Here is a 15,947-nt window from a genome sequence, read left to right on the forward strand (position 1 = left end):
TTTCCAAAGGTCACTGAATCCAAGATGTGACTCGGATAGATTAGTCCCAATGTCAGATCAATAAGTGGTCAATAGCCGTACCTGCTGGAACAAACCTGGTGGGCTTGTCTGAGGATGAGACAGGCAGAGGTGACACAGAGACATCAGACACAGTGCAGGGCCGAGACCCTTCATTAGCAGCCAAAGGCCACAAGGTCAAGTCCTGCCTGAGGGAGCTATGTGACACAAGCCTCAAGAAACGAAGGGAGGATTTGGTGAAGCTTTCTGTCTGTTTGAAGCACAAAGGTCTGAATAAGAACAGGCGCCGAGGGAAAAGACAGAAAGAAAAAGAGACGGGTCAGAGCGGGTTCATGGAAGAGGGAGAGAACAGTGTACTCTGATTGTCTGGGTGAATTAGAAACAGTCGATATCTGCGTGCTTCTCTCACAGTGTCAGACACACTGAGAATACCAGTAACATCATTTCAAAACACTTACAAACAATTATGGCTCATGACAACAGCTAACAGACCTGATCACATTCACACGGCTCTCCTTAGACACTTCAACTGAAGGTCATGACGTGAAACATTCCTGAAAATGTTGAATGTGTGGGTTGCATTTAAATTTTTTAATTAGTAGCTTGTCCAATACTGTTACATATGAGGCACAAATCATTTGCATATAATAAGCAATTTCACTTCAGCCAGACTCTGTGTACCCTTTTCATCTCTTCCCTGTTAATAAGTTGAGCGTGCCGTGTGCTGAAGACCTCTTCCTCTCTAACTAAAAAGTCTTCTCTTTGTGCTCTCAGTAGTTAATTTCATTTAAGTGCTTTAATTAAATGCTGTTTTGACGAGGCTGGCATGGAGAGACATGCACCGAAAACGGATCAAAGCGTATTAAGGAATCTCCCCGCTTTTCGGGAGGTTAATATTTCATTTTCAGCCTAATTTGCACCAAATCAAAAAGACATCGGAAAGCCGGGCGAAAGCACGCGGCGGCTGTGAGCTTGGACAAGCGGCATGTCTCATTCCCTCTTATGTAGCAGAGGAAATTATATTTACCATCTATTTGAGGGGAAAATGACCATTGTCTGACCATGGCTATAGGTGAGTGGTGCACATTTGCTAGGTGTGTATTTAGCTATAAATATATATATATATTCAAATAAATATAATAAACTAAATGAAAATAAGAAAAATATAATTTTAATAACATAATGCAGTTAAGTTAATAAATACGCAAGCATTGCGGATTTGGAGCAGAGATGATTTTGCCTGGAGGTGTTTTGAAAGTCTGAGTGTCTGTATCTTCTGTCGCTCCTGGATTGTTTCTCTCATCAATGGAAAAACTCGATCAGATTTACAGTAGGCCTACAGAATTGCTGTCGCTCCAGTCCACACACATGCTTTGTTCCAGTCTGCATTACTTGGCAACACACAACATTTGATTATTTGGCTTCTTTTGGAACTATTTTTGTTGGCATAGAAGAAGATACACTTACTTACTGCCCAGATTTTATTTGAAACATAAGTTACTTGTTATTAACTTCTGTGTTATAAAGCGACACTGACAATACATCCAACATCCCTCCACCTCCCCAACTCCATCTCATTCACATTTACGCATTTGGCATTTTGGCAAACGCTTTACAGCGACTTGCACTGATTTCAAGGTATACAGCTAACCTCATGCATTCCCTGGAAATCAAACCCATGATATTGGCATTGCTTACTCCATGCTCTACTGTTTGCCATCTCTTTTTCTATTCATTTCTATTACAGATAAATATTTTAGTCTTCATGAATTCTGTAGTCCGTGAGAGTATTTAGCCCTAGACATTCACCTCACACACAAGTATTAAATAAAAATGTGAACTCATGAATAAGAGAAAAACAGCCCTCAAAAGAATTCTCAAGACCAAGAGACCAAGACCAGCCATTGAATTTAGCCTTTTAAGGCAAGTTGGTTTATTTTTATATTTGCTATTATTTCTATTCATGCAAGTACAGCTCTTATCTACTTGAATGGCGAAAGACCAAAATCTCTAAAACTCAAGACATTTTTAGCATTTTAAATCATAACATCTGACAACAATGACATCATAAATTGTGCATCACAATTTTTAAACTGTAAACTGATATTGCTATATAGTATTTACCAGCTGCCATATTTAGCATTATGATTTCTACACACACACATGCTTTATCCTCCTCTTAAAATGTCTCTAATCTTGTCTCGTTGTAAAATCATCCAAAACATCTGGTTTGTAGCACCCCCTAGAGGAGTGTGTGTGTTTGCGTGTGTATTTGAAAGAGGCAGATGATAGCATTCAGATTAAGACTCTTACATTACGTTGGGTAATCTGGATTAAATCCCGTAGGGACAGCATTAAACAACACTGGCTGAGAATCTTTATGTGTGTGTGGAAATGAGTATTAGTTTTGATTGGATTGAGCTGGGGATTTGTGTATTTAAACTGAGATTACCAATGCGATCCAGCCTTTGAGAGCTCTCTACACACACTGTCAGTGACACGGGAAAGAGAGGTCACTGTATCTGACCCTGTTCACTATAACCTTCTTTCTGAAGCGCGCTTGCTAGGATAATCTGCCCTGTGTCTCATATGTGCTCTGAAACGTGGCAGTTACAGAAGAGTGACATTTCAACAACCTGACAGCAGGGATGTGAATATGTGTGTGCGTTCATATGTGTGAATTTAAGCGTGTGAGAATGTCTGTCTGGTTTAAATGCCTGACTGATAGTGTTTTAACAGTGCCCTCTGCTGTCTGACATACCAACACACAACTCTCATTCACTCACTCCATTAACAGAATTTAATAGAAAAAATACAGGTGCTTCTCTGTGATTAGATTAAGCAACCAAAGAAATGAAGAAGTCCTTGAGAAATGTTGTGGTGTAGACCGGGAACTTCCGCACTCTGGTGAGTTCAGTATGCAGGATCAGCCAAGTGTGGTGGTTATACTCATTGATTATATGTCAGTCTGATCTCCTCAGAAGGCCCATTACAGTAGACAAAGCCAGATGAATGCACACACACAACCAAAAACACACACGTACCAGTTACATTGTTTGTTTTATTCATATTGTTCTGCTTGTGTGTGTGTGTGTGTGTGTGTGTGTGTGTGTGTGTGTGTGTGTGTGTGTGTGTGTGTGTGTGTGTGTGTGTGTGTGTGTGTGTGTGTGTGTGTGTGTGTGTGTGTGTGTGTGTTTCAGAATGCTTTACCAACTGATGTTATTTAGCATGCACAGAATCCTATGGTGTCATGACATGTTAAGGTTTTGCCACCTTCTCAAGGATACATTTATATAGCGTTGGGGATTAGTTAAATAAATGAGCAAAAACGCTAACTTTGGGCATAAATTCCAAGGTATACTTCAGTTTGAATGCATATATATCATAGTAAGTGCGTACTGAAGTATACTTTGGCCTTTAGCTATATGAATAGTTGAATATGCTATGTGAGTATGATGACAGTTAGCCTGGAGAATTAAAAGAGTAGAGAGGATGTATTTTCTTGGCTTTTGTTTTAATCCTTTTTGTTTAATATTTCAAAATAGATTGTAGCCTGACATCAACAACTAAATTAATCTGCATGCAATGCAAAAATGTTGGGTTAGCAATTGAACAGCAAAATGTTGGGTTTGTGTGTGTTATGTTGGAGTCTAGCTAACAGCTTGAAGGGAACTCTTTAGTTCAGCAAAATCTATTTTTACAAAATATTTAGAAATTATTTTAAATTCTATATTTTTTGTGAGTTTAGTATGCAACAAAACAAACTGGAAATCATATTAGCATGATAAAGGAGAATATATTCAAGTGCTTCCTGTCAATGTACTGTATATCCCACCATAAATTAAGTGAAATTAAATCTATTTTCTAATTGCATGTTATTGATCTTATTGTAAACAATTTGTCAATGCATTTTTCATTTTGTTCATATTTTTTACCTCATAATTTTTAATCAAAATGTCATAACTCGGTTTTCCACTGAAACAACAAACTTCTCTCTGGTGACGTATGCAGGACTTCTCCGATCATTTAGTCTGCTTAAATCTCTATCCAATCAACAACTGATGGATTGAACCAAGTGACTTTAAGATTCACTTTTCCATCTGAACTGATGCTGCGTATAAATTTGAGTTCTGACAGAGAATGACATCCTGACTGACACTTTTTTTGCCACTCAAGAAACATGCTGTGATGCTTTTGTTCGGATTGCCACATGCTCCATTGATCTTCATTCACTTCAGCGCTATTTGAGTACAATGCAAAGTCTTTGCTAAAGCAAATATAACTCAGTCTTTAGACATGTGGGCAGAAATTCACACGTGCCCAGTAATTAACCAAGTGGGTCGTCAGGCAACTCTGGCAATCTGTGGGCACAGCAGGGATGGGTCCTTTTCTGACTAACAGCTGGAGGCAGCTGTGTCGTGTGTGTGTGTGTGTGTGTGTGTGTGTGTGTGTGTGTGTGTGTGTGTGTGTGTGTGTGTGTGTGTGTGTGTGTGTGTGTGTGTGTGTGTGTGTGTGTGTGTGTGTGTGTGTGTGTGTGTGTGTGTGTGTGTGTGTGTGTGTGTGTGTGTGTGTGTGTGTGTGTGTGTGTTTGGAAAGAGGTATAATTTTTGTATTACAAGCTGTAATCAGGAGTCGTGCTGACTGCCCTAGTTTTTGCTGTTTATCTGATTCACTTACTGAGTGAAAGAGCCTCATGGTTTTAGTCTCATCCAAGATTACTCACTTCAGTGCCTTTTCTTCATTTATTTACATTTGATTTTTTTCACTGCAAACTCCAACTTTGTTGTGGGGACATAAGCCAACAATTCTGATTGGTCAATATGGCATTCACTGCTGTTGAGTGGAAAACTCTGGTTCCATAAGTAAAATCTTATTCATTCTCTCCATTGGGGTATTGATTTTGAATAACTTCTAAGACAGACCTTTAAAACATCTAAGCATAAACCTTTAAAGACAGACCTACAATGAGCTATGAGGTTTTTAATCAATGGTTTATGCTTTTGTTGAAGCTGTTGCTCTGGTTTACTTCAGCTTTTTCTTTTTAAATAATGAGTTCAGCAGTGTAATTCCTGGTGAAAAATTACATTACCGCCTACTCCCATGAAACACTACAAATGACGTAGAGTCAGCTTCATGGGATTATCGTTAAGTACACTGTTTTGTACCTTTGTCGTTTTGTCTGTTTTTCAAATACTTTTCAAATCAAAGATTGTAATGTTGTGATTCACCTCATAGCTGATTTGTTTTGTTCATGGCTTATAACTCTTAAATGGTTCTGAAATCACTATGGGGAAAAAAAACTTCCAGGACCAAGGCCACTGTTGTCTTTATAATCAGGGGTGCACATAACTGACGTGGTAAAAATACACGATGCACACCAGAAAATGTTAAGGGAAGCGCTTTTGAGTACCAACATTTTGGGGGACAGGGACAGGTTTACTTACTGGAGTAGGATTTTTCTCCAACTCTGGTAAGATGCAATCATGTTGACAAGTGCGTTCATGAATGATTAGGGGTGCGATGGATCGCAGTTGATCCGTTATCCGTACGGACCATGCCCCACGGTTCGGCATGCATGTGATTCGTGGATAAACTGCTAAGTTTAACCATCATAGAGTGAAAGTTTATCATTTGGCCGTGTTTTGTCTTGCCAATTTACACATTCAAACGATTTTACACGCGGAAGATGAGGCGAAAATCGGGACTCACGTGCTCTTATCTGTGCACAGCCTCACACACCCAAAGCGCATGCACAGAGAGAGAGGCGAGTTTCAGATAGCGTGCGAACAACTAATTGATTCCTCTTTCGCATTTACTTGTGCTTGAACGAACACATACTCACAAAATTATGTCAAAATACCCGTCTCAGCAAGTATTCTCTCGGTTATGTCATAAGTGAACAGTTGAGAAAGAAACCCAATGTGTGTCAGTATATTCGGTCCGTGCATTCGGTTTTAAAGTGACAGCAGCCTTATATTCCTGCTGATGTCTGTGTCATTAATGTTAAAGGGATATTCACCGAAAAATGAAAATTCTGTCATCACATACTCACCCTCATGTTGTTTCAAACCTGTATGAATTTCTTTCTTTTGCTGAACAGAAAGGAAGATATCTAGAAGAATGTCAGTAACCAGACAGTTTTATTGACTTCCATAGTATATTTTTTTCCTACTATGGAAGTCAATGGTATCTAAAACTGTCTGGTTACTCACATTCTTCTAGATATCTTCCTTTCTGTTCAGCAGAAGAAATTCATACAGGTTTGAAACAACATGAGGGTGAGTATATGATGACAGAATTTTCATTTTTCGGTGGAGTATCCCTTTAATAAAATTAAAATAAAACATCATCATCATCATTTACCATGTTAGAGAGAAAAGAAGATAGTGAGGAGAGCAGTCAGCAGGAAACCAATAACGAGAGCTGGTAGGATAAGTGTGCCGTGTAAAGTGTGAGTAACAAGCAGCTTCCCCAGGTGCTCCCTTGAGAACCAGACCAAAAAAAGTTATGTGCACCCGTTTATAATCACATGTAGTAGCGCCTACAGCTATATGGCTGTACACACTGTGCATAACATGAGAGGGCGCTAATTAATGCCATTTTTCTTTTTTACAGAATTTTGATAATTAATGATTAATCTGTGTACACTCGACATATTGAGAAAGCAAGGGAAAATAAGAATAAATAAAGGTCTGCGTTTGTGTGTTGTATGATTGAATAGTTTAGTTTTGTTTAATTGGAGCTTTTTACACACATGAAAAATTACATTACAGATAGTTAGTGTTTAAAACCAGGCTCAAAAAAGTAAACGTTCACTTGATTGAAACATTTGCAAAAAGGCCTTAACCTATTGGGCCCTATCTTGCACCCAGCGCAATTGACTTTGTACACCGACCTCTAGTATCATTCCTATTTTGCACCTGCGCAAAGCGGACTTTTCCCTCCACAGACGCACGTCGGTTAACTAAGAAATACACTTGCGCTCCCGGGGGCGGTTCAGCGCAAAGAGGCGGCGTGTTCCGGCGCAAACATTCCTTCATGCTATTTTGCAGGCTTAGAAAACAATTCCGCCACTAACCGAAAAAAAACTAGTTTAAAGTCAGTGGCGTGTTGCGCATGTTATTCATATGCTATTTTAAGGGCACATGCTTGGCCATAATCAATGTAGCATGTGCACAACGCACATACACTTTGATTCTCTCATCTACACAGAAGCAGCAGTTTTCATTTTTGCAAATCATACATTATTACGATAGATAGACAGACAGACAGACAGACAGACAGACAGACAGACAGACAGACAGACAGACAGACAGACAGATAGATAGATAGATAGATAGATAGATAGATAGATAGATAGATAGATAGATAGATAGATAGATAGATAGATAGATAGATAGATAGATAGTTTATTATAAAAGCATACAGCTTATACATTTACCCAAATTATCATACGCCTGTTTAACCGAAGCTAATTTGGGTGTGTTTCTCCATCCCCTCGTCACCCTGACGAGACCGTCGGTCTCCTCGGCTGTGAACCGCTGCCGGCGCGCGCCTGGCAAATCCGCCGTTATAATAGGAATCCGCTTTAGAACAAGCGCGCCTGCTCTTAAAGGGAATGTGAGATGATGCTCTGATTGGTTTATTTCACGTTACGCCCAAACCACACCTATGAATAATGAAGCTACTTCAGACCAACCCATTTTAGATTTGCGTCGGGCGCAAGAGTCATTTATCCCGCCGGTATAATAGCAACAGCGCCCAAGACCCGCCCACAAAGTTACTTGCGTTTCGCGCTTGATACTTGCGTTTCAGACCGTTAAAATAGGGCCCATTGAGTAGGGAATCGGGATGGAGAAATGAAGCCACTTAAATCTTTGACGCTTTTCCCTGATTGTTTCATGAAACAGTTATAACAATATTTGTATTTTATACATAGTATTATAATAATACCAACAGAGTTGTTTGAGGCAAGAAAATTATGCTCTAATTATTTTATGGTTTTTATATGGTTTATATGGCAGAATATATGCTAATGTATTATAGGCTTACATAAACATTTTATATATATATATGTAAATGTTATAAATTTCCCTGGGTGCTACAGTAAATGGCTGCCCACAGCTCCGGGTGTGTCCACGGTTTGCAGTGTGTGTGTGTGTGTGTGTGTGTGTGTGTGTGTGTGTGTGTGTGTGTGTGTGTGTGTGTGTGTGTGTGTGTGTGTGTGTGTGTGTGTGTGTGTGTGTGTGTGTGTGTGTGTGTGTGTGTGTGTGTGTGTGTGTGTGTGTGTGTGTGTGTGTGTGTGTGTGTGTGTGTGTGTGTGTGTGTGTGTGTGTTCACAACTCGCTACTCCTAATGCACTAACTTGGATGGGTTAAATGCAGAGGACAAACTCCAAGTATGGGTTACCATACTTGGCCTTCACCAGTCACTAGCGAGTACATGGACTTGAACTTCCATAAACCCGTAGAGTAGTGGTCTGGTTTCAAACATTCCAACACGCAAAATGAAACGTTCACGTGACAGGAAAAAAATAACGTTGACCACGTGTTTCTCTGAAAACAGACAATAGAAAATAGACAATGACGTGAGTGACACTGGAGTAACGTTAAAAAACAACAACAACAACAACAAAAAACACGTCACAAAGCATCTATCTACACAAGCACATCTGAGTGCTCAGCTACATCCATCAGATTTCCTAAGCGTGTGTACAGGAAACGAGGGGTCCTTGCCATCAAAAAATTTTGGCATCAAAAACTGCTAAACTACATAAAGCGAATAAGAGCACTTTCTTATATCTCAGTGTAGCTACAAGCACAGAAAACCCTTCCTGCCCACCAACATTAGTTTTGGTAATTAATCTTTTCTTCTTTCACTTGCCACAACTATCTATGTATAGGATATATAGGATATAACTATCCTAGTATGTTTGGAAGAGCAGAAAAAATCATTTTCATCACAACCACCACTGAAAATGAGAGCTGAGAGTCTCATTAACCAACAGCTGTGTGGTGATGATGAGATTCACAGAGAGGAAAAGAGGAAGGAAGGAAAGAGAAAATGATGGAGGATGAATAGAGTAAATCAATGCTGTGTAAACTATAACTATGTGCATGTGTTCATGATGCAAATTCTTCATCATTCAGAGATTTATTTAGCATTACAAGGGCTCACAACACTCCTAATCAACATGCTGCAGTTTCAATGCATTAGTTATTAAATGCCCAATAATTCTGTGATTTTTAAATTTAAACGAATAACATGCGTAGTTTAAAAGTAAATATCTGTGCTACACCAAATGTGCATGATGCAAATTAAGGCACGGTAATACAAATATGAAATAAGTACATATTATTTCTGCTAGCTGGTTGCTTATGCCATCCTTGCCGTCTCATTATCATTAGCTCAATATAAAACAAAAGAAGTCAATGGTGAGTCCCCACCATGGCAGAAAAACAAATGTATGTGTGTGTTTTTGATTCAAGAGTGAGTCAGTGGGTGTTAATCCCATATTAATCTTGGCTAGGATGCTGCAGCTTTTCATTCCCGCACAAATATTAATACCAGCCGTATGAGACTGAATGACTCTGAACTAGTAAATCAAGGAGAGCTGAATTACAGAAAGTTGTTTATTCTCTTCTATGATTCAATCCATCGCCGCCTCCTATGGTTATCAACAGGAGAGGGAGGATCATTATCATTATTATTGCATGTGACACTCTAACGAAACGCCCTCATCAATCTTGTAACTGCTTCTCAGTAGCTTGTTTATAGCATTCGAATGTTGTTTGTCAAATGTTGGACTAGATAATTATGGCAAAAGTCACTGCAAAAACAGATGTTTTACCTGGATAGAAATCCATCATTTCTTCCACTTAAAATCTTCCACAATAATAATGTGAAGGGACTTGTTTTCAAATCCTAAAAATGAAAACATGAGACTATACAGAAGCAAAAGCTCACCGTAACCCCACACAGTAGCATAGAAACTATTTAGCAACAGCACATTACAAAGGTCCTGCAAGTTTAGGACTGTCTCGCCATCCAGTGGTTAAAAGCACGAACTGCATTTCAGTTTTGTTTTGTTTTTTGGTTGAAGCACTTTTCTTTTCATCAATAATTTCAGAAATAAATAACATGTGACATAAAATAAACAAAACAAGACAATATGAAGGCAAAAATACAAAAAACAGAAACCCAATCTCTTCTTACTGTTTATGCTTTTGGGCCTTGAGTCGAGTGTACACTGATGAGCTAAAACATTATGACCACTTGCCTAATATGCTGTTGGTCCTCTGCGTGCTGGCAGAACAACACTGCCCCGCAGAGGCATGGACTCTACAAGACCCCTAAAGGTGTCCAGTGGTATCTGGCACCAAGACATTAGCAGCTGATCCTTCAAGTCCTGAAGGTTGCAAGAAGGAGCCGTTGTGGATTGAACTTGTTGGTCCAACACATCACACAGACGCTCAGTTGGATTTGGATCTGGGCAATTTGGAAGCCAGGGCAACATTTGGGCAACAATTCCCCCCTTCTATGTAAAGCGCTTTGAGTGCCGAGAAAAGCGCTATATAAATGTAATGAATTATTATCTGGGCAATTTGGAGGCCAGGGCAACACCTTGAACTCTTCATCATGTTCCTTAATCCATTCCTGAAAAATGTGTGCAGTGTGGCAGGGTTCATTATCCTGCTGAAAGAGGCCACTTCCACCAGGGAACAACATTGTCATGAAGGGGCGTACCTCGTCTGCAACAATGCTAGGTAGTACGTGTCAAAATTACATCCACAAATGACCGGACCCAGAGATTCCCAGCAGAACATTTCCCAGAGCATCACACTCCCTCCACGGGCTTGTCACCATCTCACAGTTCATCCTGGTGCCATCAAATGGCAAACACATACACGGCTGTTCAATTAATGCAAAAGAAAACAGGACTCATCAGACCAGGCGCCCTTCTTCCACTGCTCCAAGTTCCAGTTCTGATGCTCACGTGCCCATTGTAGGCGCTTTCGATGGTGGACAGGGGTCACCACTGGCACTCTGATTGGCATAGGCAGTAGAAAGTCGCCTTGTCAAAGTCACTCAGATCTTTATTCCTGCCCATTTCTCCTGCATCCAGCACGTTGATTACAAGAACTGGTTGTTTGCTTAAGGCTGGCCCACACAAAAATATTTTAAAAATCTTATCAGATTTTCACAATGTGTGAGACCACAAACATGACGATAAAAAAAAAATCAAAGATTTAACAGTTTTATTCCTCTATAGCAGGGGTCGGCAACCTTTTTGTCATAAAGTGCCATTTTTAAGTTTCCAAGTTCATCACTGTGCCACAACACACACATAGCCTATATATATATATATATATATATATATATATATATATATATATATATATATATATATATATACACTCATATAAATACACAAACATTTTACATTTTCATAATGGCTTACACAGAAATAGTACAGAAATTTAAATATTTCTCTTGAAATTTGTTTTAGATTTAGATAGACAATTTAATAATATTTATAACTCCTAACTAGAGATGCACCGATTACAATTTTCTAGGCCGATTCCGATTTTTCATTGAGTTTGACCTGCCGATACCTATTTTTTTAGCCGATTCCGATTAAATTTTTTCTAACTACTTTACAGCACACACACATATTTGTTTTCTATATATATATTTTATATATATAAAATACCATATCCTTTTACCCAAACTGAATAATAAAAACAAGTTTAAATGGGTAAATTTTATATAAATATTTTTGAGTCTTAATTTTCTTTTCTGACATAACCTAATCCAGTTCTTGTTAAAACACACTAGACATGCACATTCTGTGCATTTTGGGCACTTTTGTTTGGAATCATATTTATTTTGTCCATCAAAAGTGTGCTTTCACTTTAGCACCTTTCACACAGCGCTTTGAACCCAGCGCACAGCGCTTTGCCTTCTGTGTGAATGCAAACACGACCCGGGATTGATGCCGGGTTGGGGACCTAGTAACATTGCCGTGTTAAGTCCCGGAACGAAAAGAGTCCTGTGTGAACGAAAGCCGTAATAATGCCGTGTCGTAGTGATGACGCTGAAGCCGGGATCGTTCGCCAGCTGTGAAACGATACGTTATGCGCAAGTTTATGATCGAATCAGAGAGAGAAATCGCAGCTCTAGGCAAACTTAAGACATTTTAAGTTACATCGATGTCACGTGTCTTCACAGGATTTGTACGGCTTGTGTGAGAACGCACTCTCTGATTCCGGAAAATCACTGGCAGTGTGAATGAACCAAAATCAAACGAACCCGGGTCAAATAAATCTCGGGTCACTTTATCCGTGTATTTTCTGGAATCTCTGTGTGAAAGGGGGCTTTAAATTGAGCGTGAGCAGCGCAGACAAAATAGACTCGGCGGCGAAACCCCTGCTTCACTGCTGCTCACGCGACGCTCCTGTTGGGCGCTCGCGCGCTGCCCCTGCTCCCGGTGTGGATTAACATGTACGCCGAAAAAAATATGCGTGAAACGGCCGTAATTCACGAGGTTTCCTACATGTGCGTTCCGTGTGCACGTGTGATGCTGATGTTGCGCGATGTTAATCATGGGGAGCCCGAGTGCATGACCGGCATAAAACTAGACTACTTTATCTGAATGAAATACATACACTTCTCTCGCATTTGCTTGTGTGCCAGCGATTAACCCTCCGCGTGCCAGTGTTGGCACGCGTGCCTTAGGTTGCCTACCCCTGCTCTATAGTGTGTGGAGTGCCACGATGTGATCAAGAGTATGGCGGGTAGATCATGCCTTTTCTAAGTCTACCCTGAAGAAGGCGAAGGAGCAGTCTACCCTTCCGTCGCCGTCAGTCCGTGTCTATTTTTGAATGGGATTGATAGAGACGTCAGACGACAGACCGGCGGCGACGTCACGGCGGCGTCACAGTAGTAACGTATACCTTACGGCGACGTGGCGACGGCGTACGTGAGAAATGTATAAAAAATCATAACGTCTGAACCAGGCACGTCGCCTAATAAGACGCCTGATACACACGTCGTCCCTCAGTACGTCGCCTAATAAGACGCCTGATACACACGTCGTCCCAATATAATGTTATTTTTCCCATGTTGATAACGAAAAGTGAATAGCATGAGTAAGATTGGATTTGCAATAGGCTATAGCCTATCGGGAGACATGATTTTTGTTTTGTTTTGTAGGAAGCTTTTCTTTAAAGTGAATTTTTGTTTAATATTAAAGCCTATCTTAATTTTAAATTTGTCATCAAAAAAGAAGCGAATATTCCATAAACAGGCTCTAACTTGTTGGTCTTTCTACAGCAGTGTTTTTAAATAAATGGTCTATCTTTTCTAGACAGAAAAGTTAACAACAAAGTAATAAAAAATATTTTATTTGCAAAATCTATCCCTGCCTCCAGATACAAATGGTCCCCCTTGTATGAAAATATTAATTGGAGTAGAGCATGGAGTAACCCACATACATTTTTAATTACAAACAAAGTAAAAGAAATATCATTTAAAATTATTTACCATTATTACCCCTGTAACAAGATTATCTAAAAATGTATACCGTAGACGAAAAATGCAGCTTTTGCTTTATGGAAACGGAAACGTTAGACCATTCTATAATTGCTCACATAGCTCTTCTCTGTGGAATGATATAGCCAATGTTTCATTAATGGACAACATGGCTCAAACATAGCCTACATTTATCTAATTTTGATATCTTCTTTTAATTTTCTGACTCAAATTTCTCTGTAATATATAGTCAACTTAATAATTTTGCTTGGAAAATTCTTTATTCATAAATCGAAGTTAATGAAAAACTACGGTGACGCATTGCTGCCACATACATATAATTTTTTCCACTCAAGTGTGTAGTCATGTAGGCTACAAAATATGCCTTTATCCACATAAAATTGATAGCCAATCATGTCTTTATCATACGTTCAAAAAGCTGAAGAAATAACAGCCCCCAACGGACATTCATGTTAAATGATCAAATTCTGTACACACCTTATTAATAGCAGATGAGCCCAGAATACGAACATTGTGTTTAATTGCATATTAGGCTAAGCGTTTTCCTCCCATAGAAAACCCTTATAATAAAGAAAAAGCTTAATGTGGCTTAATAGGCTACTTCAGTGATAAAGATCAAATGCTATAGCCTACACACCTTATTAATAAACCATACTATCCTACAGAAAAGCAGATGAGCCCAGAATATGAACGCAATGCATTTAATTATGCGTTAAGCGTTTTCCGATAGAAACCCTTATTATAAAGAAAATAAAGGTGGCTCTTAACGTGGCTTTCTATGGGAGGATGGCATTGCGGTGCACAGCAAATCCTTTAAATGGTATTCAATGCAAAACAAAAATGAAAAATAAAAGTAGCCAATAAAATAAACAAATGATTGTGGCATTAATTAGCCCACAAACAATATTTATTTTAAAGACTAAACGAATTTGTTTAAAGAAAAACACCAGCGTTGGGCGTTTATCTGTATAGGCTAAAGCCCTCATTATGCTTCTGCGTCAACTCCACGGCGTAGCTACGCCGTCACTCCAACGGCGTCGTGACCGTTTTATGGTTCTGCGTCGGGTTGCGTTGCATCGCGGTGCATTTCACCGCCAGAACGCTAGGGGGGTGGTGTGGTTCGCGAATCTCTTTCCTAGTTTGTTTTGGTTCCATGCGCCGGTTCCGCTTTTTCATTTCCGACAATGGCGAGCGAAAGAGAGAGAGTGTTGTCGCAGCTGGAGCTAATCAACGTTGAACAACAAACGATTTTATTGCAAATGTTTAATCGTAGAAGAAAAAGAAGACGTCAGCGAAGGTGGTCTGTACGACCAGTGCACGAAGACAGGGGAAGGATTGGCGAATTTGTTACGGTTGTTCGACCGCTGAGGGACTTGGACGAAGAAATGCACTTTAAGTATTTTCGGATGTCGAAAGGTCGATTTGACGATCTTGTTCATCGTTTAAAGCCGTTAATACAGCATCAGACTACACACAGTATGCCTATTGACCTCGCTCAGAGACTGGCAGTGACTTTAAAGATTTTATCTTCGGGTGCAAACCAACAGATCACCGGGTTGGGCTACAAAATGGGTTCGACCACGGTGCCATGGCAGGATAATGTAGTGTCCCGTGGCAGACTTGGTTAATTACTTGATATCCATGATGTACCCGTGAACATTGTATTGTAAATAAACAACAAACTTTTTTCCAAAACAAACATTGATTTGATTGATTGAAGTTTATTTCTAGCAACAACAAAAAAAGAAAAGAATATATATAAATATATACATATACACTACCGGTCAAAAGTTTTAGATCGGTAAGATTTTTAATGTTTTTAAAAGAAGTCTCTTCTGCTCACCAAGGCTGTGTTTAGTATATAAAAAACAATAAAACAAAACATATTTTATGACAATTTAAAATGACTGTTTTCTATTTTAATATATTTTATTCCGGAAATGATGTATAATCTGACCAATCACAGCCCCTGCGGTCTGCGTCACCGCGACGCGTAGTTACAATTTTTTGGAGGTGCACGTCAAGCTACGGCGGAGGGGTCGCGTCGAGGTTCGCGTCGACGCAGAGGGGTCCGCGGGGGTACGCCGTCGATTCGACGCAGAAGCATAAAACAGGCTGTTTCAGTCGTCGATCCTTTTCAAACTGGCGCAATAAAATAAAACAGAATTTGATTTGTTAAACATGAAGAAGACTTATCAGTCTGGCATGGCCGCTCGCTCTAACGTTAACCTAGATAAATGTTCGCTATTATTAAGCGCATATCGTGTTTGTGCGGAGTGTGGAGCGCGGAGTGTGGAGCGCGCACTGCATGACATGGACGCGCCGGTGCCATCACTCGCATTTTCCTATCAACAGTGGAAACAACTGAAATACTC

The sequence above is a fragment of the Leuciscus leuciscus genome, assembly GCF_965113295.1.
Source record: "Leuciscus leuciscus genome assembly, chromosome: 17".
NCBI lineage: Eukaryota > Metazoa > Chordata > Actinopteri > Cypriniformes > Leuciscidae > Leuciscus > Leuciscus leuciscus.